Here is a 26,787-nt window from a genome sequence, read left to right on the forward strand (position 1 = left end):
CACTCCCAGACCACCTCATTAACCTGAGCCAGCAGCCCTCCCTTCACCCAGCCTCGCAACACCCTGCTCCACACCAGCCCACACTTACAATTCATACTAGTATCATTTATTCATCTGCTCTTGTTGATTGGACTCATCCTCGCCCACAAGATAGATAAGGCATGGATTTGAAGCTTGGTGAAGGACGTTTCAACATTGTTGTGAACATTGTTAACTGCGGGTTCAGCAAGATCAGCACAGTGAACGTGGCGAGACATGGTGGATTAATGTACACTGTTGTTTGAAAGACTTCATCTCAAGGGTGGAAGGAAAGAAGTTTCCTATGTGATTTCATATCTCTGCTGTGTTTCTCGAAGTTGCTCGTTGTTACAATATTGCTTACAGCTGGGGATACAGGCATAGACGCTCTGTTGTTGAAATAAGATTCTCAAAGAAAAGTGAGTCTGTGGTCACTGTTTGGCTGAGCGTGGTCAGTCACAAAAATCAGAAAAAAACTCATCCACATACAATTTGCACTAAATAAGCTCAATGTTGTGTTACCTACTGTTTAATGAATCTCCACTACTGAGTTAGCTATAGAACTAACGAGACACAAGTTGGAGTAAGCTATAAACAAACTGCAATGCTCAGAATCTTACGAGGTTAAATCTTCTCAAGGCAACTTCAACGTTCAGCAGCTCAGCAGGAGGAAAAAATATCAATTAATTTTACTTTTATTCATTTTTTTTTAACATTCATTTATTTATTTTAGATAACCCCAATAAGCTGCATCAGCACTGCTGACATGATGATGAACATGATGAAGTCGTCAGCGTTTTCCTCTTCTCACTCATTGGGCTGACTTTACTCCAAAGGCTCCACTGACTCGTCCTTGTCAATTTCCAGTGACATTTAAATTTATAACCTTTCCAGTTTATTCTTTTACACTGAACTTCTTAATGAACGTCCTTCACATATTCAAATATGCCCCACAGCCAAAATGAAGACACAAGGATTTCCCTTGGGTGTAACAGTTTGTGAGATTCATCTCTTTCTTGCTGACAATGGCGTCCGTGCTCCAATCTGACTGCAATTCTTGTTTTCTTTGTATTTATGCAAATGTTTGTTTGGATATTACGGATTCCGGTTTGATTGTCTTCCTTCCTGCTTTTAAAAATTAGATTAAAGTCTCAAGTAAAATGGATAGCGATGAAATTATAGTACAGTGGAAAATTTTTGTAACTCCCAGAGGACAGGAGCAAATAACCTTATTAGCATAGCTAAAAGGCCTTATTATAATGAGGTGATTTTTTCTTTCTTTCAGATTTTTTTCTGAAGAGGTTAAACATATAAGACGAAAATGAAAAGAATATTCAGGACGCAGGTAAATGATTGCAGCATCTGTATCAAGAAGTACCTGATTTTTAACCTTTTCTCTTTTACTTTACTAAAAAAAAATAAGAAAGTAAGCAGGAGTTCCCACTTGATCCTAGTGATGTTTCTTCAACTGCATATTCTTCATGTGTCAAAACTATCGAACCCACAAAATCTGCGTTAGGATTTGGCAGTATGCCTCTCTCCCTCTCTCTTGTGGTATCAAGTGGTCAGTGTGTTTCCCTTCCCTGTGTCTCCTGTGTTTGTTTTCCAGGGCGTGGCTATCTGGTTATCTCCTCCTATACCTGAGTTTCCCTCCACTCAATCAAGCACTCCTGACATCAATCTGGTTCATTACCTCACCTGACTGCTGCATTTATACCCTGGTCCTTCACTTCAGTGTTCATCAGATTGTCCATTTGCCAGCATGGTATTCGAGCTCATGACTCCTTAGTTTTTGAAACCCTCTCCATTTGTTGGCTAACTTTGTCTCTCCCCAAACCCAGATACCAGTTCATTACCTTTGTTCGTCTGCCACGCCCTGGAGATCTGCATTCTAAGTTTTTGACTCACGGCTGAGTCCACCTTTCGTTTGGAAGCCTGCCTGCCTGCTCCTTCATCAAGAGTTTTGTTATTTCACAATAAACCCATCTTTGTTATTCCAAGTTCTGCATTTTGGCTCCTTTTCTGTTTGTAAATCCCAACAATCTGGGCTTTAACTAGCAATTTATTTTTATATTAATATTTTTTTCTCTTTGCTTTCCTTTTTAGTATTCATTTAATATTGAATCATACAAAGCACTGAGTTGATATTGTAACTAAATGTGTAAAAGTGCCACAAGAGTCAAGATTTTTTTTTTCAAACAAAAATATTTAACAGTGTATACTGCATAAAGTACTACAATGTTCTTTTGCATTAAGGATTTTAGGATGCAAGTTTCAAATTGATGCATCGATTGATTTATATTTATGAACGTGGTGCTATGGTCTCAACTGTAAGTGAGGTTTCTGATTGATTACTGTGTCAAGTGATTTTAACAATAAATGGACTTCCATGACTTTAAATTAAACAACATCAGAGTGAGCACTCATTAATGTGAAACCAGCTTCTCATTGGCTACAGCTCAAATGTGCCAGCATGGAGGTTTGTTTCCTCCCAGTAGGCTGCAGCACGCTCCTAAATCCTCCCACATAAAAAATAATAATAAGAACATGGACATGCTCTGCTACATATACGACACACACGGCAGTGCAGCGACCAAATGGTTGTCGGACCTGCTTCAGTGAACTTATTTTTGTTTCAGCTCTGTCGTGGATAAATTTACACAAACTGGCGCTGCATCATTTCCTAAAACAAACACACATACACTCGTTCGGGCACATGAACACACACTCCTGGGAAGGGGGTGGGTGGGGTGGGTGGAGAGTGCCAACAGTGCACTCCCCTTCACCAACAAAAATAGCACTGCAACAGCGTCTGTATGGTGCAAAAGGCTCAGAAAACCGTGGATGAGATGATGTTTAGTAGAATGTGGATCTCAAGACATATTCAACTCAATTAAATGATGAGGTCTGTAAGTGTTTTATATCTCTACTGACTATAAACACACCAAAGTCAACGGTGAATTGATTCTACTAATAAGTACTGTAGTACTGAGTATCCAGTATCTTCCTCTTTGCCATAGATCTCCATTGTTGTCCAAAAACTATTAAAACATATCACCGAGCCACACGTTCAATTATTACAATTAACTGTTTACTCTGAGTCAGTACCACAAATACCATCCTGTGGCCCTAAATACTCAAATCTGTTGCTAAAAATGCATCCCTAACGTTTACAAAAATTAGAGTGCCCAGCTAAAAATTAGTCTTTTCTAACAAGACTTTTGCTATGTTTCAATTCATGTGCTTCCATACTCACACTTGGTATTTTGAGTGGCAAAGCAATCACACTGAAAGATATAAAGCATGCAGTGAGTTTCAAGTACTTGGATGTTGCATTTAAAAGTTGAGCATAGAATGACAGACACTTCCCACCCTTGCCATGTTGGCCACTAAGCAGAAGAGGAGGGACTGCCGATGTGTTTTCAAACTTGTAAAGAAGGCAGAGTAAGGAGGACGTGTCTTTGGTGCTGCAGTGTAATTTGCATGTCACATGAAACAGGGGGCACAAACAAGAAAGTAAAACATTCTGGAAATATTTTGGTGGGCGACAACTGCCATCACACAGTGCAATTGTCCTTTCCAATCATAATTTCAGACTAAACTGTTGAAATTCACCCATTACGTCAGTGAGTTTACTGTCTACACAGTGTTCTACATGTAAGTGTGCTAACTGAAGTATCTGCTTTGCAACGCTGCACATGAGTCTACAGACATGGTTACTGCTCTGTGGGACTGTCAGCTATCAGCTTGCTCACATGCTCACCATCACAATGTTAACAAGCTAATGTTTGGCCAACAAGTCCTCCAACCTTTAAAGAGCAAAGAGGTCGCTTGTCCCCTCCCTTGTATATGACCTCAGCAGCAGGTGTACCAGATGCTTTTGTTGTCATGGTAACAATAATAAACACTCAGTTAACATTGTGGATTGGTCTGGTATAGGAGCTTTGCCGTCATGGGAACAATAATAAAGACATGGTTTAACGCTGTGGAATGGTCTCTGTTTGGTTATGTTTAGGCACAAAAATGACTGTTAGGTTTAGGAAAAGATTGTGGCTTGGATTAAAATTGGTTGTGGGACAGTCACGAAATAAAGAAAGAGCAGACTACTGGCTTCAAACAGGCACTGAACAGAGGTCTCCTGTGTGAAAGTCCCAAATTTTGTTGACCCATCCATCATGGAGAAAACCAGACATGATGGAATTGGAAGGTCTGCAAGTTTCTCCCATCTCCAAACAGGATCTCTGGAGCTCAGCCCGAGTGACCATCAGGTTCTTAGTCACCTCTCTTACCAAGGCTGTCCCTCCTGATTGCTCAGTTTGGCCAAGCAGCCAGCACTGTGAAGAGTCCTAGTTCTTCCACAGTTTCTGCATGTAAAACATGCACATGCCACAGTGGCCCCTCCATAAGCTCTTGGAACCATCAATGCAGCAGAAAGTTTTTTGTAGCCTTTCCCAGATCTGTGCCTCAATACAATCCTGTCTCTGAGCTCTGCAGATATTTCCTTTAAAATTCAGCTGTGAGACCTTATATAGACAGGTGTGTGCCTTTCCAAATATTAAGATTTACAGAAACTTTGCATTGTCATTAATAGGGTATTAAGTGTAGATTGATGAGGGATTTTTTTAGTATAAAAAAGTGAAAAAAGTGAAAGGGTCTGAATGCACTGTGTGTCATCCCTGCAGCATTCTATAACACAGACTGTGTTGCTCTTTATACTTCTTCATCTACTTTGTTTCAATCATAACTACAATGGCTGCTGGATATCTCTTAAAACCAAAATGTAACTGTAGGACGTAACAGGTTGCTGCCTATTCTATTATTATTAGAGCTCACTCTGAAAGGTACATGGAAGTCTGCACCAAATTTCATGTCAATCCATCCAATAGCTGTCGTGATATATCTCTCAAAACAAAAACATTAACCTCATTGTGGTCCTAGGGAAAGATCACCATAGTCAGTGGGATTCATCCTCTGGGGACCACAACTGCCTTATGTATTGTGTATCCAAGAGAGTCTTGTCCAAGGTGGTCCAACTGAGTAACTGAATGGATATTTATGACTAGTTTTTCAGTGAGAATCAGGGGCATGGGGCTGATGCCTCAGACAGGGTAAGAAAGTCAGAAAAAGATGAACTAACATATTATTAGTTTTGGTACTTTCGTAAGATTTTGACAATAAGAAAAATATAGAATATTACCAGTCTTTAAAAGCTGGAGTGAATGTTAGGTGTGGTGATCATATGAGATGAACTGGCAGCTCACCTTTACATCCTCATCCTCATCCTCATCCTGCCATCAGCACATTTGGGATGTATAGCTTCATTAATTATCTCTTGATTAACAGTGTCAAGTCCCAAGATTGGGAACACATAAGAGTCAACTGATGTTTTATTCAAGTCTTGCTGTCTCTACATACACATACACATGTTCTCTTGCGTGTACCTTGTGATCCATTCAGCTGTGTTCAGCCATCTCCAAGAATAGCAGCTAAAGCATTTTAATGTTGAAAGGTAGTGCGGGGCAGAGTGTCTGCGTCCTGCAGTCCACACACACATACACACACACACACAGGAGGAGCATTTCCTCTGCTAAGCTGATAACCATCAGAACACTGAAGGTAGAAAAATTCAAGTGAAATTGGAATGGCCAAGCTCATGGAGAGGAAATGCAATCTACAAGAGTTTCCCCCGCTGAATCCTTTCTAGACACTTTGCTCTGCTTCTCTTTCTATCTCTCCCACCACCACCACTTCAGTCTACCACTTCCTCCACCTCCATGTTTCCTGGCACATACATTGTGCAGCTTATCTGCTGTTGCATCTGCAAGGTTTCTTTTATAAAATGGATAGCATATCACAGTGAGTGAGTGCCATCCATGTCACTCTGGAACAACTTTAGCTACTGCTGGGGCAACGTGTCCGCCAAGTGAATAAGACAGGATGCAGGGTAGCATAGTCCCTTACAGAATAAGAGAATTATTGACTAAGAGACACAGGTAACACTAATTCACCTTTTGCTTGCATTAATGCCAGTAGATCTTGCTGAAGTGAAGTGGCATATTTGGTCATGTGGTGGAGAAGGTAGTACAGTTTTAGTGCAAGAATTCATTACTGTGGCTAAAGGGCCAGAGGGTTTCAAGCAAGCACAGAGCAGTACACAGAGAACAACAACAACCAGGCTTGACAATAGTGTGGCTTCTAATCACTGCAAAGCAAACATCATTCACTAATACACAAGCTTTAATGTGAGCCGATGGAATCAGTAGGGTTTGGAAACTAAAACATGAAGACTGATATATAATGCAATCCAACACAATAGTCCTGCAATAAATAAGAAACCTGAACTATACACTTCTGGCGCTATGCCAGTGAGATGTTAACTCTAGGTCAGTTGAGGCTGTAGTTTGTCATGGCGTTGCATTAGGATTGCAGTTCATGCACACTTAAACATGCCCTCAGACATGTTTCAGCTCTTTCTTGTCACTTTCTCCTGACACATGTATGCTCGTGGCCAATCCTCATAGAACGACACCAGTGTTGAAAAAAAAACAAAAAAACAAATGCTCATTACAAACCTGTCCTTCCATCCTTATCATTATTTGGGTAAAGATTGTAAAGTTTGTCCTGAGGGTGGCGCCACAGGGTTTATTCTCTCATATCTCAGACTCAGCTCATCAGGCTCAGTTCTAAGTCCAACCCTACCCGTACTCAGCTCATAACGATGCTAACAATAGCATGTAAGCTATCCAATCCAATATCCCAGAAAATCATTCAATTAACTTGTTGATATGGTCTTCATATCCAAATCATGAATAGCCTGTATGCGCAGGTTTGTACGAAACATAGTTAATGCACATCATGAACAACAGTAAGTGGGTTCAGGTATATACATGTCTCAGGGAAAGAAGCTCCAGATAATGTTATGAGATGCCACATTTAGGGGTTTTTTATAGTCTACATAGCACGACCTTCCTGTAAACACTGTGGATTCAGATTGGGTTGGAATTCATATGAAACTAATACACTGCTTAAGATGGACTGGTTATTTATCTCCAGAGATGCTGCAGCATGTTAAACCTAGATGTCAGCTGGGTTCAGCCAAAATACACATATTTCTGCAGGACTGCTTTTCATCCACTAAAACTGGCTGCGGTCTTAATTTTGGAAATTTGAATCCTCAATACAGTTACATACAACAGAAAATGAACCCGTAGGTAGTAATGTTTTCTGTTTATCTTGGATCTGCCTTTTAAACAGATAGTTAACATGTTTCCAATTATCTATAGTCCAGTAACAACTGGGTAGAAAATCCTGAACAATGTTACAGCACATCCCCCCTGGGCTGCTCTGCTGAATGACTGAATTCTCTTGAACTTCTGTGAAGATGTGTATATGTTGAAAATTTGAAATATTCCACCAAACTGAAAGTGACCCACCGATACCAGAGCCACCACTACATACACACACACACATACACACACACCCTCACAATGAGATCAGCAGAAGGGAATATTTGAGGAGAGTGGTGGGGGATTAATGAGAAGGGGATTAGCAGGTGGGTGGGTGGCTGTGTGTGTGTGTGTGTGTGTGCGTGCGTGTGCGTGTGCATGCACACTTATGAACGTCTGTGTGTCTGTAGTGTTGGCCACTTGAGTGTTAGCAGAGCTCTGGTTGGGGAGGGGGTTTTGGTGAGTTTGTCTTGGCGGGACAAGGCAGACAGGCAGGCCGGAGTCTGTTCAAAAAGAGCTGCTGCAGACCAGACAGAACCAGAGGATGACTGAGCAGACTGGCATGTACAACAAGTGTGCACTGAGGAGCTCAGCCAGAGTAATGACAGGTCAGACTCTTTGAGCATACAAAGCAGGGATGTTACTTGAAGCAAAACTGTCCAACAATTTGCAAAAAGCTAAAAGCCATATCTACATCATGAAGAATAAGATGGTCCCATACTTCTAAAGGTGTCTAATATAGTTTAGATGTTCCAAAAAACTGTCAATGCATCAAAACTGAGATATACCGTGCTGGGTGGTAGTAGAGGTGTGACACAAAGCTTGGGGAATGCTCACACTTGTAAGAGATCATCTAGTCTGCTCCATATCATTTTTTGTGTTAAATGATTTTCTGTTATTTGTCCTCTTCATGTGTGTATGCATACATTACACTGCAAACAAAATAATATAGTATAACGGATTATATTAATATCAAATATATAGTAAACTCATTGTACTATACTGCATGATTTTTCTTTAAAAACTGAAGATGTGTAAATACTGAGAGGAGACTCAGATGAATGTAAATCCGGTCTGAAATGTCTGTGGTAAAATATGAGCGAGCTAATGACAAAATATGGACAGTAATAGTTAATTTGATCATAAAAGAGTTTGTGTATTCAGTGGGAGGAGGTCAAAATGAAATAAAGTTGCTTTGAAAAAAAAATCAGAAAAGCTGTTTTTCTGCCATTTTTTCTTCTTCTTTGGCACTTCAACTCATCAGTCTCCATGTAGTTTGTACAAGGTGTCAGGCGCCAATATCAGATCATGAAGTAAAAATAACAGCTCTGCAACACCAGTCAAGATTTATTCCACACTGCACAACAAATCTGACGTAAACTAATGGAAAAGTTGAGGATGAACCTCGCTGAATGTCTGAATGTCGAACTTAAAATGATCTACACCTCCACATTATAAGCCAATAGCCTATTTATTTCAAAACTGTCAAATCTGCATCATGGAAAGTCCTGTTGGTTTGGCTCTCAGCAGTTTGTGTTCACATGGCAACAATCAAGTCTGAAGTTAGGCAGAAGCTGTCTCTGTGTCTTCTGTCTGTCTCTCACTGACTCCATGATGTTGAGATTGGGGCTCTGTGGGGTCCAGACCATGACCAGACACCTCCTTGATTGTGAGACTGAGATTGTGTGATGGATACCTCTCAGTAATTCTGAGCAAATCCTCAGCTCCATACATAGAAATGTATCTGCAAACAGGCAAAGAACCTCCACCATGCTTCAGCGTTGCCTGCAGACACTCATCTTTGTGGCTCTCTCCAGTTCCTTGGAGAGCTGGAGCCAAATATTTCAAATTTTAACTCATCAGTACAGAGCACCTGCTGCTATTTTTCTGACCCCCAGCTCTTCTGTTTCCATGTGAGTCACAGAGTCGCTTTGTCTCCACAGCGGATGAACGGCCTTTTGGCTGTGCGTCTCACATAAGGACCACTTCTGACCAGATCTACAGCCTGTAGATGGATGTGTCAGGGTCCCACCAGTTTCTGCCAATTCTGAGCTGATGCCACTGTTGGACATCTCCCAACCTCAAAGGGAAGTCAGCTTCACGTGTCTTTCATCTGCTTCACTGTTCCCTTGACCGACCACTGTGTCTCTGGTCCTCAACCTTGGCCGTTTCTTTGTGCTTCTGCAGAGGAGCTTGGGAAGCACATCTGGAATACAAGTCTGCTGCAAAATTCATCTCAGTGAGAGACCTTGCTGATGCATAGTGACCACCTCGTGTGCTGTTGCTATGCTCACTCTTGCCATGATGTACAATTTTGGATGAATCTGTTACTTTTTCATAACCTCGCCTTTTTTAGTGTGGCTGTCCCTCACCCAGTTTTATTTCCTCTACGCCACTGTTTCTGTTCCAGTACAGACTTAATACTATTTTGTTCATTAGCACGCACTCCTTTTTTTATCTGTATGTTAATTTGTTACTGTCTTTAACACCATGCAAATTTCACTGAAATGTTTTAACACATTTTTGGAAATCTAAAATATGGTATTTCCTATTAGGTCCTAAGACTTTTGCATAGTGCTGTATATCAATGCAAAAAACTGGACGCTGCGTGTACCTGTTCAGGGCTCATTGTATATAAATGATGTCATCACATTTGTTTAAATCCCCAGCAGGTGTCATAAGAAGCTGTCAAATGCTTCTTAAATGTAACTGAATACTTTTAGACAAAAAAGACAAAAGCTTTCACTTCAGACATGCACGTGCAGTAGACTGAAGCTATCTAGAAAAGAACCCAGGCAGAGGGGAATAAACAAAAAGTTAAGTGGAGCTGGAGTCATCTGAAATGTGAAGACCAAATAGTGAGGCCAACATCAGCGGTGTTTGCTGCTCTTGGCTGGACGGGCTCTGTTTGTCTTAGTGTCGGGGGGCAAAGAGAGCCGGCAGCTGAATGGAATTCTAGGAAACACCAAACAAACCCATATTAAATTTCTTCTGAAATGCCATAAGGAGAGGCATGGAGCGTGCGTAGCAGGGGGAGGATGGACAGCAGAGGCATAGAGACACAAGCAGGAAAACGAGGCACAGGAGTAGGCACATTGTGAGGAGAGGGATGGGTGGGTGGGTGGTTAGAGAGCTCAAAATAAAAGAGAATGTGGGAGAGGAAAGGGACAGGAAGATGAGGAGAGGCTGAGAGAGATGTTTGCAGGCTGTAGGGAGGACATGGGAAAAGTTGAGAGGGAAATTGAGAGTGCAATGTCATGCTGGAGGTAAAGAAGACGCTGTCAGAGGGGAGAAGAAAGTATGGGTGGCAGTAGGAGGAGGACATATCAACCAAACATGAGAACATGGGTTTAAAGAGTAAGTCCAGCATCAAATTCTGCAAGGACATTTCCTTCCAGTTACTTTCAAAAATGCAACAGAGGCATGAGCTGTAGCTTCTCGGCTACACAGTGTTTGACTGTTGGATGCTGCTGAAAAGTCAGAAGGCTGGTAGAACTTTGGCAGTCACTAGAAGCATGTTTATGTCCCTTTGAGAGAGTTACTGTGTGGGTACCTGCGCTGTAGCTCAGCTAGCATCTCTCCTACGAGAGGCTCTGCCTGTCTGTGGAGAAATGCCGGTACACAGCCATAACCCTGCTGTTACAGTGATTAACATCACTATTGGTCAAGTCAAAATTTGTACTGAAGCTGGATATAGCAGAATTGTCCACAGGCCCATGTGTAGTTTTTACTGCCAGAGAAGATAAATCAATCTTTTGTTTGAGTGAAACAGTGTTTGTGAAATCTCTGTTACCACAGCTCTAACAAACTGACAGAGCAAAATCAACACAAAAGTGAAAAAATATGATTGGTCAACACCATTTATTAAAAGTATAACTCTGCCAAATCTGATCCCTCTCTCTGTGGCATTTGAAGGTGAGAGCAGATTGTGATCTTGCAAAATATACAGACACAGATGCATTTCACCAACAATTCTGTCTTTTACTTTCCTGCCTACATCGAAAGTAGGGATGTGTCAAATTGTGTATATTGATATTTTAGTATATATCTAACCAGTTTTATAATGTATACAATCTCTCACCACAGAAACATAAAGCTAATGTACTGCTGCACAATATTTTTCTCCCTGATGATATATCAGTCGTAGTAATAGTATTTTTCATTCTTTGGGTGGTGCATTGAGCCTAATTTTCATCTACCAAAACACACTGTACATGTATGTATAAACTGTTGCAAAACTGACAAGTACTGTTTTGTTCTATGTGATAAAAGATACAAGTGATAAATAGAAGTTTATACTCAAAAAAACATGGATTTGGTGTAGTTGCCTCTGTCTTCCTCCGCTCCAACAGGGGGAGAAAGACAGAGGCAACAAAGACAAAGCCACACCAGACTGCAGGAAATACACAAAGACAGTATACACACTCATTCCAGAGACAAAAACAAACACTATTTATCATGTTTTAAATGGGAAATAAGTCTCTTCAGCTATCAAACAACACAACACTGCAGGTGCATCAACAACAACCCCCCCTGAGGAGAGCGACTGACAAACCAGAGCTACAGTCCGTGAGCCAGACTGAGATCTGCTTTAAGGTGCTCACATTCTTCCTCTCGGTTCCCCCCTCTCTCTCTTTCTCTCTCAGCTGAAGGGACATCTGGAGCGCATTAAAGCACTAAGGACATTGGATCTCCCCAGAGCGCCCGACTGGATGGGTGGCCCACTGTAGCCCCCTTTCAGCAGCAAAGCCCAGCCCTACCTGATTGATAGAAGGAGCCCCACACGCACACTTAACACTCACACACACTGACAAATCCCACACGGTTGACATACAGCGTGGAGCACTGAAACACTGGTGCTGCTGCTAATATGGATTAGTATGGACATGTGTACTTCCACCTTTCTCTGTGTGTAGTTTGGCCTATCAATCATCCACAGAGTACTTGATACATTTAATATGCTATATACTTCTGTAATGCTCCCCCATATATTACAAGTGAACTTAAACCTGCCGTGTTGAAGTGCATCATAATACAAGTTTGTAATCTAGAAGCTGTCTTGGTCTGAATGCAAGCAACTCCTAGCATATGCTAGTAATATGGGAACATGAATACAACTCTGAACTTCATCGACAACATGCCATTTCCTCAGTGCCTAAAGATATTCAAAGTGTTCCCTCACACTTCATTCATAGAAATAAAGATGCAAATCAAAGCCCGTCTTGTTTCTCCGAATTGTACTTCTTCATTAAAGCATGCAATAGACATTTCTATAAGGTTTTTTTCGGCAGATGCTCCCCATGCAATGAGAAAACACAAACTTTTTCAAAGAGGAAAGTTCAAAGAACCTCCTCATTTCCAGCAAATTGCTTTGCCTGATTTGCCATTTCAAATAAATTGCAGTGTTGGCCAAAATTTGCAATTCACAGGAAGTCGTCCCCTCAGCCACACAGAAGAGGTTAATCCATATTTCACGTTTGAATATAAGATGGAAGAGGAGAAAAAGGGAAGGAAAGGGAAGATAGGTAACTCTTTGCCAGGAGATGAGGAGTGGGAGGGGAGGGGTGGCGGGAGAAGCTGTGGGAGTGGAGAAAAGGCGAGAGAATGGGAAGAAACAGGCATCATTTAGAGTAAATGGCATCCAAAAACCCTCTCCAATTATCTTTGCCTACCATGCCAGTGAGACTGACTTAATTAAAATGACTTGAGAGGGAGGGGAGAGAGAAAGGAGCTGCCAGTGATTGAGGGGGCAGGAAGGCGACGTATCTGCACTGAAACACAAAGCTCAGGCATCGCGCAGGCTGTCGGCCACTCTCCCTTTTCAATTCCCGACTTCAAAAGAGAATAAAGAAATAATAATAAAAAAGAGAGGGGGCTCTCACCATTTGCAGCCATGTAATTGTGCTATTTAAATCCTACATTTTTTATTATTGTGAGAATATTCATTGGGGGGAAGAGGAATGTATAAAAATGGATAATAAAACCTTTTTTTTTTTTTGTTTTCTTTTGTTCTTGTCTGACTCCCCCCTCCTATAATCCTTTTGCCTTTTTCTCAGAAAAACCTCTGACAGTGACCTTTTCGCATGAGGTCTGTTTCTATGGAAACACCGTCCAGCCCCTCTGTGTTTGGTGTTTTCCTGTCATCGGGCGGCCAAAACTGGCCCACTTGTGACTGAGAGGAAGAATGTATCACGTTTAAAGATTTGTCTGTGCGTCTTTCATGTTTCCACTCGTGTGCATTCTCAGGCCTGGGAAGAAACAGAGAGCATCTACTGCTGTGAGATATGGATGAAGTCTCCTTCAACCATATATTAAATCATATTCAACTTTTTTTGATTTTATGATTTTTTGTATTTGACACCTCAAACCGCTGAAAAGTCACTTGTGAGAATCATTTTGATGATGCATATTATTTTATAACTAGTATACTATATTCCAAAACATTTTAGTTACACATTTTATAGGGAAAGTCAGAACAGAACAATATCATTAAAATATGAACTAATAGTATCCATCACCAATTAGTGATTAATCATTTTAGCAGGAAATTTTGTCCATTCATTTTGATTACAGAATATCAGGATATCAAATGGTCAAAAATCTCAACTTCACAGACCTTGTTGACATCAGTTGTTTTATTTCATCTGACACTCTAAAACTCCTATTGAGGAACTAGCAAATATTCACATTTGACACTGAGGAACCAGTAGGATTTTGGCATTTTCGCCTCAAACTCAAAACTCAAAACAGTTCATCAAAACTGTTGCTTTTCAAATAGTTTTATAACTCACCACTTTAAAAAAAAAACATGAGAGGGAACTAAAATTCAGTTTGCACTAAACTATATGCAGCTGATGTCAATAAAAACTCTCCTCTCTGTAAACACACATTCACACAAACACACACACACACTCCTCCCTCACACTTTGTTCAGCCAATACACACTGACTGCTCATGTGTCATAGCTAACACCTGTTACTGTGCTTTTGTCTTGTGAGCTTATTGTAATACACTGTACAGTACTTCTCACTAAGCACAACACAAACTCAGGCTGTTTCATCAAATGTGTTTGCCCAGAAGGTTGGTGGGCGCTATAATTTGAAGTTTAAGTGTGAGAATACTGTACACTGTATATGATAATTGCCAGGACTGAACAACCACTGTATCCATATACAATGGCTGGAAGAGTATGCAAAGGCAGCTTGGATGTAAATCAAAGTTTAAAAAAAATAATGATTACGACTTTGAAATGACCTGATGTTGCATGTGTATAAAAGTTAATGCAAAAGATGACATTCTAATGTGAAGAGCTAGAAGTGATTTTTATTTTTCTTTAAAACAAACTCATACTTTTTTATGTTAAGACAACCAGTTTTTAATAAATGGTATCTGATGAGGCACTTTCCTAGAGGTCTGGGGTCTGAAAGAGAGAGTCTCAGTGTGTGTGAGAGAGAGAGGAGGGTTGAGTTAGCATGACAACCGCTATTTTGATGGGGCCAAAGCCAAGTATCTCCACATATCCACTTTCTCTCTCTTATTCATCCCCTGTCCTCCCTGCTTTTCCATCTCCAGAGCCCTCCCTGTCCTCTCCTCTCCTGCTCCATCCCCCCATCTTCGTTCTCATTCTCGCCATTGCTCTCTCTTCTTTTTTTCCGAAACTCACGTTCTCCTCTTTTCACTGATCTCCCTTCTCCTGCCCCCCCTTCTCTCCTTTTTTTCCCCCCCTTTCTCGACATCTTGCCCTGCTCGGGGAGCTTCACATTCCCTCGTGTTGAGCTTAGAGAGTAGTTAGAGAAAAAGAGGGAGAGACAGAATATTAATCATCTCAGTGTGGTTTGAAAGTGGTTGTTTGTTGGTTCTACAAAAAAAAAAAAAGACACTTTGTGCTGTACTTTGGCCATGTCCCATATTATCTCAGGGAAACAGTCAAAGCCACTAGTCTCTGAACTGAAGGAAATACAGATAAAGTGAGGATCGACTCAGTACCCTTAACCCCCAGTACTCTGCTTCTCACTGGCCGGATTGTTCTCCCCACTGCCACACACACACTCACACTCACACTCATACTGTACACACAGACACATACGCACACCACCACAGTCTCAGCTCCAGTTGCCAGGGAGACCGCCATACCAGGGCTCTGACCCAGGAGGTTTGGGACTGTTTTTCAACCCCCCACCATCCGCCCCCAAAGCAAGAGAGATGGCAGCTGTAGGACAGCTGTTCCTACCAGGCTCGAGCCTTAGACCACAACCATCATCCCACCGTCAGAGCAGCCTGAACAGCATTTTAGGGGACAAAAACACCCCCCAGCCCAAATGATTAGACACATCTGCCTTACTTAGTAGATTCTTCAGGAAAAGTCAGTGGAAAAAAGAACAGGCAGCAGATTCTGCACAGAGCAATAAAGATCTGACTGAGCTTATTGGATATTTCAATATGATTTCAGCTTCCCATTACCTAGTGGGCTAACTTCATTTCTTAATTTCTTCTATGGGTAACACAGTTATGTTAGGCTTGTTTATCTAATGTAAAGTTACCATACTTAATGTAACATAATAACTGGGCTGAATGAAGATTTTTAAGACAGTGGTAAAGCAGGAACATAGGTTTATATTCATTTTAATATCAGCACTGTATGTTCATAATATTTGCATTTATATTGTAGAGAGCTGTGGTCCATTTTTAGACATAGTCTAACCTTGACTATTTCGATCTGGATTGATATTTATTCTGATGATTAGAATGAGTAGTAGTACTATTATTAGTAGTAACACATATATTCAACGCATTACTTTAAAATCCTGATAATGTGCTCAGTCTAATTAAAAGTAATAGGGTTACAAATGTTGATCACAGCAGCAAGAGGCAAATGATCATGAAAATGATCTGAAAACATGTTGTTATGTTTTTTGGGTTTTTTTGGACAGAAAAAATAGATGACAACCGTTCTTGGTCAAACTTGCCTGGTTGGCAGTCATATCATCACAATTCAGTGAATGTATATTCACATTTTTATTATATGGTAATTCAGTGACATTTCGATGACATTTTGTCAGTTTCACAAAGTGAAACAGCTCTTTTATCTTTACAGTAGTTTAAACATGTATAATATGGATTGCAACTTGGTGGTGGTCTTTGTTTTATTTGTGAGGTTATCTATTGTCTTCTCAGCTTTCTGTCAAATGACAATAGTTTTACCTCTGCTCACTGCCCACAATAGATATAGCCTGTGGATAATTGGCCTAATTTCTACTGTGTGTCCAGACAGGCCACACAGCGCTTCCTAGTTGTTTATATCACTGAATTTCCCTTGATACTGACTCTGTGATTCCTATTTGCATGTTGTCCCCAAAAGAGATAATTATCTCCCATTTGGCCTCACTATGAGGAAGTCACCATGCAGAGCCCTAAACTTTTGTACTGATTAATCAAAAGAGAAGTCTGCCATTTGGAGAGAGTTTTGGTGTGCAGAAAATTATACGCTGTTGAACGCTGATTTTTGCAATATAAATAATATAAACATCATTTCTAGGAGACAGGGTTGGTGATATACACAAACATGAACTTAATGGGCACGGACTTTGCTAGTGGTGCAAAAAGTCAAGAAATGTCTCTTGGTTATTGCTTGATAACCAATAGCTGACACACATAAAACTGTAACACACTGATTCTCTCCCACGCTCCTGTGAACAAACCAGCAGATACTCAACAGTCAGAGCATGAACCTGCATCAGGGTTGTGGTAGTAGTACCCCCACTTTACAGTATCCATTACCCCACTGACTCTATAATGCTTTCGGCTCATAGGTGAACACGTTGGTTTATTTAGCGTGTGATAGAATTTGGCAGGCCCCTCATCTACAGGAGCCAAAAAGGCAACTGAGCTTAAACCAACGGCAGACAAACCGTGTCAGCTTTAAGATGGTGCAGCAAATTAAAGTATAAGGCAACTGATCTTGCAACTGCAGAGAACACAATGACACAACTATAAGAACAAAGCGATTACACCAAGATGGATGGCTGCCTTTCAATGCGTTTCAAGGGCGGACAGATCAGTATGGGATCATTACTTCTGTGAAGGGTTGGTTTAGTGTTCTGAATGGAGAACTTTTTTTTAATGTGACGGAAGCAAAAGTAAGAATGCATTGACATAAGGGTTATTAAGCTATGTTAAAATGCCTGTGAGTAGATTCTCATTTGTTCTGTTACACCTCAAAACTAAAATACCAAAAAATATTTCTTTTTTGAAAAGGCTTTTCTGGCAGCCATTTCTTCCAATTATAGACACTCACATTCTATTCATTTTGTCTCACATTCTTTCTGTTCATGTTTGGTTGGAATTACATTATATACTGCATTTTGAAAGATCACATTTACAAGGACCACATTACAGGAGTTATCTTTTACACACGAGCAGAATTTACATTATAATGTGTATAAGAACAGATATTTTCCTAGTAATTAAAGCAGCGATGTCACTAGGAAACAGGACTAACAGATTAAACAGCTTGGAATTATTTCTAGTACATGTCTGATGGTGTTTGTTGGCCTTCAACCCATATGCAGATTTACAGTATGTATTATTGCCTCTGTTTTATTGTGTTCAAGCCATGTATTCACATCCATCCATCTATGTTTGCATGAGTCTAAGTCTCTCCCTGTCTAAATGAAGTGTGAAGAGTGTGGGAGGACTTGGACTTGACTGTCCACTCACTTCTAAAATATATAATTTATACATATCTATTGCTGTTACTTTGCCAAAAATGAAATAGCTGCCTTGAGACAGTTTCCAAGAGCCTGAGACATATAAAAATAACTGCTTTTCATGTTCGACTGGACAGCCAGAGAAATTATGCAAACTTATCCATTTATCACTGTGTATGTTCTCACACTATAGAGAGCGGAGTCTTTCAGTCGTATTGTCTTTCTCTATAATTAGGTAGTAGTCTTCTAGGGGAAGAGTAACCTGTTCTTTTTTCATCAGAATGCCAGGAAAAGGAGCAGGCTAAGTTAGAATAGTGGTGATTTGGCTCTCCCCCTCCATCTGTTTTGTTTTCCTTCCATCTCCCTCTTTTTGATGAGCTGGGTCTTCAGTCCCCCTTATAAAATCCCATTAGCTCTTAATGAAGTCGGGCTCCTAGCCTCTCGGCCTCACCTCATTTAGCACGATTGTCTGGCGGCCATTAGCATGGAGGCAATTACAGCCGCACGACAAGAGTAATTGGAAATGCCGACAGGGACCCTGAGAAATGGGAATAAATAAATATAAAAAAAATATTCCAACTAATAAGCTTCCATTCAGATGGCGGGGAGGGAGCCGCATGTGTCTAAGTTAAATCAACATAATTACAATTAGGGTTGGTGGGGTAAAGAGCCCGGTTGAGGGAGAAATAGATATGGATGGATTGGAGAATGATGGTTAAGCACAGAGGTAGCGAGTATGATGGAGGGAAATGTGGGATCACACGGTGAAGCTAATAATAAAGAGCATAAGTGTGACCCCAAATCCGTGTAAAAGACAGGTCAGAAGGACTGTGTTGGTGTTTGCTTTCTAACCCTCTTTGATTAAAGACAGATTTCCCATTCTGTTGCCATGATAAACCCCAAGATCATGTCATTACCTTGGATAATGCCCTCAACCAAAGGCCAGATCGCAGGCTATAGAATCTGACAAACTCTTTGCTAAAGATGGTGTGATATTTAGCTAGGCAGAAGAGGCTAAAGGGGTTCCACAACATATTTGGATGCTGCCCTTTGTGGAATTTGAAATGGCAGCCTACAAGTCTGCTAAAATCATAAGCTAAAATAAGCATGCTATAGCTATATCAGATACAGCAGACGCAGCATATCAATATGCATATTAGCAACAACTACATCTAGCTCAATTCCCAAAGTTATGAAGTATTTATGATAAATATGCACTTTCAGATGTCTTGATTTAATTAAAATCTCACAGAATGAGCACATGAGCCTGGCAGGGCTAAAATCACAACTGAGAAAACCTGCTTCTCTAATTCAGGAGGAAAGGCAAATGAATTTCTCTCCATGAACACGGCTAAATGAGGCTCTGAACATTTTACTGCCAGCATTCCACTAGCATCTGATTTGTAATAACATGCTGTGTTTGTGAGATGAATTCCTCTGATGATTTATGGCAGGTCATATTATTTTGTTACCACCGTAAAGGAGGTTATGGTTTTGATCAGATATGTTTGCTGGTGTGTTAGTTAGCAGGATATATCAAAAATGACTCAATAGATTTTGGTAGAAAAGTAGGTCATGCCAAGGACTCACTGATTACTTAACAAAACCTACACGTGTATTTTGGGATTTTTTACAAGGTTTTTGTTTATATTCCCTGAACTGTAAGACACAGATGATTTGTTTTTTGCTGGAGTCTTCAGTCCAGCATCCATCCGTACATATTTCCCATGCTCATTTCCATTCAGCTACTTTCCGCCATTTTGGTTTGTTGAACCTTGTAGAAACCTATATCAACACTCCCCTGTCCAATCTTCACTAAGTCTGTTGTTATGAACCCTCAGCTTTTTTATGCTCTTATATGCTACAACAGGTTGCTAATGTGGACATGACTTATTTGACATACAATGTTGTGATGCAACATTCACTGGCAAGTTATGCTACAGCAACATTTTTAAAATGGACAAAGTCAGAGGTCAACGGATTAACTCACTTGAAATTTTGCACAACTGATCACTGCGCAGAGCTCAAATTTAAATATGACTTATGTATAATCAAAAAAAAAACAGACTGTCCTTCAATATTCTGATGTAGATCCATACTCATAATTTTTCTGTTATTGAAACTGAAATTGAAATTGGAGCTTAGGAAAAATTTAAGACTGGGCCTTTTGACCCTCATTTGCAATAAATGCAATGTAGCAGGCCACAATTAAAAAATGTGGGCGATCACTTTTTTAAAGGAAAGTTCATGTGATTTTAATGTTCAGTAAATTTAGGGAAAAAAATAAAATGACTATGTGAATAATCATATTATTTTATTATTAGATTAAATGGAAAACCCACGACTACTTGAACTAAATGGACTACTTGAGAAGTCTGGGAGGCTATACTGAAATAACAGGCTGCAGGCATGGTGCCAGATTGCCATGGCATCTCTTCTGTTCACCCCCACCCCACTTCACCCCACCCCCTCACTCCCACCACTCACAACCACTCTTGCCCCCTTTCCTGCCTCCTAAGCTGAATGACAGGTGGCAGAAACCTGATCAGCATGGGCCTTCATCAAGGAAGCACTCCCTTCTGAAACGGGCACACTGCCCACTCGCCCACCCGAGGGCCACAGCACAGGGGCTGGACAGGGTGTGTGTTCATGTATATGTGTGTGTGTGTGTGTGTGTGTGTGTGCATAAATGAGGCAGAGCTTTGGGGTGGGGGGGTGAGGGGGGCTGGGCTACAATGGACACAGGGACATGGGAGAGAGAGGGGGGTGAGGGATATAATGGACTTTTTGGCTCAAGAACCGAGCAGTGGAGTTGGCAGCGGGTGTCCAGGGCTCAAACGGGAAACGGGAGGCTGGCTCCCACAATAGTCAGCCAGAGAGTCCCAGAGGGTCGTCCACAATAGCAGGGCAAGCGGCTACTGTCAACAATAACCTCCAAGGCCTCACTGCTTGAACTGAGATGGTCCCACCCTTCATCACTTCCCTTTTAGCACTGCCATACAGCTAATACTGGGATTATTATTAGGGACATGTATCTGGAGCATGTGTGCATTTCATCAGTGAAGTCCTGTCTCATGGATTTGCTTTTGAGCTTTGGCTACTGTGCTACAATATATGACTGAGTCACAGCAGTGATATATAGTAGAGGGCAGTTTGTTTTTTATGGGGAGATTTTGATTCATATTGTATGAAGAGAAGCTCCAGCTGTAACACATTTTTAAGCCATGTTGAGGATCATAAAATCTTTTACCTCGATTCAAGTTAAAATACAAATATCATCAAAACTGAGAATGACATGTTACAAAGAACTTTTGACACCGTCTGTAGCACCTCATCTTTATGATGCAATGATATCTAGATGTACTCGACGACTACTTCCTGCCCTTACACACCAAATCAGATTTGAAAACCTATTGGCTATCACAAGTGCAGCGGAGCATCTTGGCGCGAAATTGGAAATCCTCAGAGTAGCACAGACATGTCCTTGTGCAACCCACAGTCTCTGATCGTCATGAAAAAAGTTTATTTGTCTAAAATAGCTCTATAAGCAATCACTCCACGGGCTGGAATGATTCTTAATGGAAGGGGGAGGGGCGGGGGGGGTGTAAGGGGGTGTATGTGTGCATGCTGTGTGTGCGTGCGGGGGGGGGGGGGTCCAACCAGGAGGAGATTTAATTAGTGAAATCTCATTAAGTCTAACAAAATTAAGCGTAAAACAATCCTTGGTGGGGAATCGTGGTGGAAGATTTTTAGGTGGGGGGAGGGAACATGGTGTGGGGCACACTTAGGGGCTGAGAGGACACAGAGACTGGCTGTGCGATTAGTCTGGCCTGTGTGTAGGAAGAGACAAGTGTCTTAGTATAACCAGACCTCCTCTGGCAATCAACTAGAGACTGACTGCCATGGGTGTACAGATCCTCCATTGTCTTTGCTCTTGTTTTGTCTGTGCCTCTTTCCCAGCATGAGGGCATTTACAGAATTTCACTAACTATAAATATTAAAAAGGATTTAGAAGCATATTTTCAACTGCGGAAATTTGATAAAAACAACACTTAATGTTATATGGTTGATGTTACAAGAGTAGGAGAATGACAAAAATGTTGTTGTGGCACAACCCTATCTGTAAACAAGAATGTCAGTTCTGTAAAACTTACATTTAGTCGCGACATTTTTAATATCCAGTGCAAATATTTTTTGTTTGCTTTGTTTGTTTGCTTTTAATTCAAACTTTTTAGATTACCTGCACATGGCAGCTATGGCTAGGATAAGGGAAATACTGCTGTTATAAAACAATATGTCATTAAGGTTAGCCATCTACAACAAAAAGATTGTGGTTATGCTTAATAAACACCAATTCTAATTACTGGTAGGTGACAGGATGCTGGCTCTCCTGCATGAAAGTTAGAAGCACTACACATCCATCCATCCATCTCATCGACCTCCAAACTCTTGTTTTGCCTCACTACATAAAGTACACACTACCTTCTACATTGGCATTGAATGTCGACTTTGGATGTAAATCATGAAGCTGAGAATCAACCAACAGTGATACCGAGTTGAAAGTGAATGGGTAACACCCATTGTTCACCAATGTGGCTGTCAGGACACCCTGGAGAAAAAAAGATTTAATGATCCTGTGTGAACTAAACAGTGCTTGTTACAGTGGGCAGCTGCCAAATGCAGATGACTACTGAAGAACTGTGTGGTGGAAGTTTTTAATGCTTTTAAAATTTTGGATGCCATCCAAAATGGAACCATGAAAACCCATAACATAAATTATTTTTTCAAGAAAGAGACCTGAACCGAAATTGAACCAAGCACAGCTAGGCCCATCCCACGGACAGTTAGACCCACTCCAAAATAAGGTCAACCTGATCAGTCTCAAATAAAGAGAAAACAGCAAAAACAACGGACAGGAAGGACTGATGGGAACCAAGTGGATGTCCAGTGCGCTGATACAAACACCAGTAAAACACCAGTTTAAACAGTATCTGTCTGTCTTACCATGAGAACCAAGCTAAAACAATTCGAAACAATTCAAGCTAAAATAGATAAATTAGAAGAAAGAAACAGAGAAGCAGGTTTTCATTAGGCCTTGGGATAAAAAAAAACAAAAAAACAATCATTTTCAGTTCGGCAGGAACAACCACAACTTTTTCAGCTCTTCAAATCAATTTGCAATTAGTTGTAAACATAGGGGAGCAGAAGACATAGACGTCCTTTAGCTCATTTCAGTCTGAACCATAGGGACAGGCAATAATATTCAAATGCTCCAAGACAGCAATTTCCTCCTAATTTCTAATATCATTGTTTCTGGAACAACTCAGGTGGATGTGGATATGGGCAACAACAACAAGACAATTCTGGTAAACAATAACTGGTGCATGATCTAACCCTTCTGACCACCTTATTACTGTATTCAAATCAAAACAGTAGTAAATAGTAATAATAACCAGTTGTGATTCCTTGAGTCACTTAAAAACTTCTGTATCATGTAATCATAACTATTTTTTGTGCAACTGCAAGCTGCATCTAAATAGAGCAGGTATTGTGACAGCATTATTAGCTGCTGTGTTAGCTAAAGCCATCACAGCACATGTTGATAGTTCTATATCTTGTCACAGAAATAATATAAGAGCTAATAGATCTTTTCTACTGCAGAAAGTAGCTTCTTAAAATGGTCAAATGTCATGGTATAACTATCTTGTGTGACACATCAAGCTAATTTGTGTTATGAAAAGGAAAATTGTTTTGCTAAACTGCTATAGTACGTATGTACACACAACCAGAATACAATAAAACTTCCATTTGTAAAGCCAGACATATATCTGCACTAATGGGTACCTATAATTTACTTTAAAGTAGAGGACTACATGGTTATCTCACTGTCTCAGTGACTCAGCAGCAAACTCTACCTCATTGAGTGTTTTTGTGGGAAGAACTCAAGTTCCAGTCATGGGCATCCAAAAACCATTTGGGGACATTAATGGCCCATTCTATCATGGCAATACAATACAGAACCACTATCCACTCCAAAGCAACACTGAATAGCCAGACAAGTGCTTATTAGAAACCAGTATACTGCTCTAGTCTTAGTCTCTGGAAGCACCAGGTGTCATTAGAGAGGAATGGCTGCCATCTCTCATTTAAGCTTAGTTACATTCACTTTTGGTTCCCATTGTTCATGAAGAGAACCTCTGAGGAAAATATGATGATAGTTAGCCAAATCAGCTAAAATCTGAACTCTGTGCAGTATGTACAGAAAAATAATATAATAATATGGGTAAAGAAAAATAAATAAAAGACATAGAATCAAATTAGCCATATAGAGGAGAACAACCACATCCTCAATTCCCATCAGGTCACATTCATTTTCATCCTGGTCCAAGATGCAAATAGTGTTTGTGTTTGTTAAGACTGAATCAACAACTCATTAAAAACACAGCTATAGATTGAAGTTCCAGCAAGAGCTGAGCACAGGAATTCACATTTTCATTTAGGGGTTGAAGAGACATAGAGAAAATATGCTCAAGTGATTGAAATGATTGTTTGGTCTCAACCTGCTTGAGTGAACTGCAGCAGGGCAATCATTAACTGTGTACTCTGGCATGCCAACGTGTTTATAGCATGAATTACATTTGATTGTGTGCTCTTAAATTAAATCACAGACTGGTGCTGGCCTCTGAAGAAACAGATTAGCTCTGCCAGATATTTTGTTACTGAAAGTCTATCAAGACGAAATGAACATTGTGTTCACTCTAACACATAGTTAAAGCTGCACACAGCTTTGTTAATGACATGTATAAACAAACACAAGCTTATACAACCAGGCTATATAACATGGTTTCTATGAAGGCAACTGACAACTTACATTTAGCTTGTCCACAGCAACGCAGCAGCTTTCAGTGTTGTTGTCTGCTCCGTTGCCCAGTATCCAACTCTCCACACAAAGCCTGTTGACAGATGACAAGGTCTAAATGTATGCAATTTAATAAAATCATCAGTATCACTGAAAAAGACATTAAGATGGTGGCATGTAAAAGCTCAGTAACAAAATGTCACAGGGACGTAGCACATGGTCAACTTCACTTTTTTTTTTCTTTTTCTTACTGGAAGGACAGATAGCTGGTGTTATTCTATATTTTTCTGAATGTCAACAATACCACAAAAAGTTTAAAAACAATGAGTCCATTGTTCAGTCCTTTATGACTTTATGTCTATGTGTGTGGCTCTCAGGTACCAGCCCACTTATTCCTACTGAGGATGCAAATCTACAAGTATCCTGACACATACTGTGAATTGTTTCATTTTCTTAAACAGTCAGCCACTGTATCTTTTAGTAAACACTATTCAAACAGGAATAAATAGTGCATTTGCTGGAGACTATGTCTGTGTATTGGAAATTGAATGCCAACAACAAACTAGAAATTCTTATTACCTGAATTTACACATTACCCCAGTTATAGTCTGCTATACAAGAGTATTTTATTAAGAATAACAGTATAACTAACTCTCACTGATTATTTCATTTGACTCTTTCCTAATCACAATGGCATCAACTCAAAAATCCTTCCACTTTGATTGTCTAGATCTGAAGACATAGCAAAAGCAGAAGCCTAAGCAAAGATGAGTTCAGACAAACAGACAGGTTTTAAATCCAACATTTAAATTAATAAACCACTTTTAGGTGTTTTGCTTGTGTTTGGTAAGAGACAGGAAGGGCTGGGCTGATGGTGTAACACGCAACAAAGGACAACCTGTGGATTCAGTATAGGGACAGTATGGTAATCTGCACCTGAGACCAAATATTTAACCAAACAAATCTGTCAAAAGCTTCTTACAGTCTTACTCAGAAGAAGTGATGGACAAAGCTAGTGAGTAGAATTTAAAAGTTTCCTGGGTCAAGACTGAACATTCATTCTCTTCTTCTTTTTTGAGTGTGTGAGTAGATTCTAAAAATGACAGTAATTCATCATGCAAAAAAGAAGTCTGCATTTGGTTTGGCACAGTACTTGTACAGGTAGGTTTGTAGTGTAAATCACAGTCAATGAAAATGTAGTGGTTTTTAAGAAATAAATAAATACATCCATGCTTTCTTTGCTTAAATCAGTTTATTACTGCCCTATAATGACCTTTTCATTTGATTTACAGTTAATCCTCAATTTTTACGTAACTCTCCTGCAAACAAAATGCTTCTGATTATAATCTCAAACAAACAAAGATGAAAACAAGGAGGTTAGAAAGCTGCCATGACTCAAATTCCTCTAAGTAACTGACTGACTGGCCATGTCTGAGCCACACAGAGCATAGTGCAGCAGAGAGAGTTATGGCGCACATGCAAAAGATTTAAGTTCAATCAAGCATTCAGGGCTGGACACCTGATCTTTCACTTAAAGCTCCTCCAGAACAGTGGGAGTGTGGTTGGGCCTCACAGCAGGCTGCCTACCTCCAGCAATCTGCTAACCCAGAGCCTCTGAAGGGATGGTATTTATCCAGTCCTGCACAGCTCAGTGGGGACTACTGTGTGTGTGGTAGGTACTACCAGAGGCCCAGCATGATGGGGGATAAGCTGTGAATGTGAATGTTTTTCTTTTTTTGGTTTTGTCAATGTCATTAAATACACACAGAGTCAAAAACAAATGCACAGTTAATAACAGTTAATACAAAATGGACAATCATCAAAACATTCTGTCCGTTAACAGTCACTTTTTGAAGACTGTTTTCAAAATTATTGGTCTTTGTTGTCTGCCATTTTTCATGCTTTCAAGTGGAAGCGAAAAGAAGCATGATGATTATTCTAATATAATAATTTGAGAGCTGCAGCACACAAGAAATGT

The 26,787-nt window shown here is 40.3% G+C and overlaps 1 protein-coding gene across 1 annotated transcript in view; it reads right to left on the reverse strand.

Annotated features, from left to right (window-relative positions):
• The window catches only part of LOC108893724 (pbx/knotted 1 homeobox 2), a 91,464-nt gene that overhangs the window by 44,957 nt on the left and 19,720 nt on the right, over positions 1-26,787 (reverse strand). Inside the window, exon 3 of the mRNA XM_051078701.1 lies at positions 24,822-24,903. The gene's annotated coding sequence lies outside the window, so the exon portion shown is untranslated. The remainder of the gene's footprint in view (positions 1-24,821; positions 24,904-26,787) is intronic.

This window comes from Lates calcarifer, linkage group LG20 (assembly GCF_001640805.2).
Source record: "Lates calcarifer isolate ASB-BC8 linkage group LG20, TLL_Latcal_v3, whole genome shotgun sequence".
Classification (NCBI taxonomy): Eukaryota; Metazoa; Chordata; class Actinopteri; family Centropomidae; genus Lates; species Lates calcarifer.